The following is a 568-nucleotide window of genomic DNA, read 5'->3' as shown; positions in this document are numbered from 1 at the left end:
GCAAGATGAGTGAGTAATAAGGGTCACCGCGGTCCCGAGTGGAAGGTGAACCAGCTTCCCTTCTTCGTACACGGTTAGCTGTAGTCTTGACCCTTTTTGTGCGACCTTGCTCCATTGTAATTGTTGAACCCGAATTGATGTTGAATGAGCAGAGAAGGATTTAGGCAACCTTAACCTAGGGTTTGATGTGGTGGAAAAATGGGGACGGAGTGGAATGAGGATGATAAAGTGCGACTTCTTGATGGTTTGAGAGGGTTAGGATGAGGTTTTTCTACCTTAGTGCACTTGGATTAGTTGGGTTACTGATACAGAGACTCAAAGCATAAAGGAGGTTAAAAAAAATGCCAAAAAAGTGTAAAACCGAGCTGCTGTTTGCCTTTATAATACTGGTTTTAATCGATTAACGGGCAGGTTTAATCGATTAAACCAATGTAAAATTTGAATTTTTAAAAGCTGATGCCCAGGTAATCGATTAACAACAAGTGTTTAATCGATTAAACACGGTAAAAATTGATTTTCAAGCAGCAAAATGGTTTTAACTCTTTAGGACTCATGCATGCATTAAAAC

This window comes from Lupinus angustifolius, chromosome LG17 (assembly GCF_001865875.1).
Source record: "Lupinus angustifolius cultivar Tanjil chromosome LG17, LupAngTanjil_v1.0, whole genome shotgun sequence".
Lineage (NCBI taxonomy): Eukaryota > Viridiplantae > Streptophyta > Magnoliopsida > Fabales > Fabaceae > Lupinus > Lupinus angustifolius.
This window is presented reverse-complemented; position numbering follows the sequence as displayed.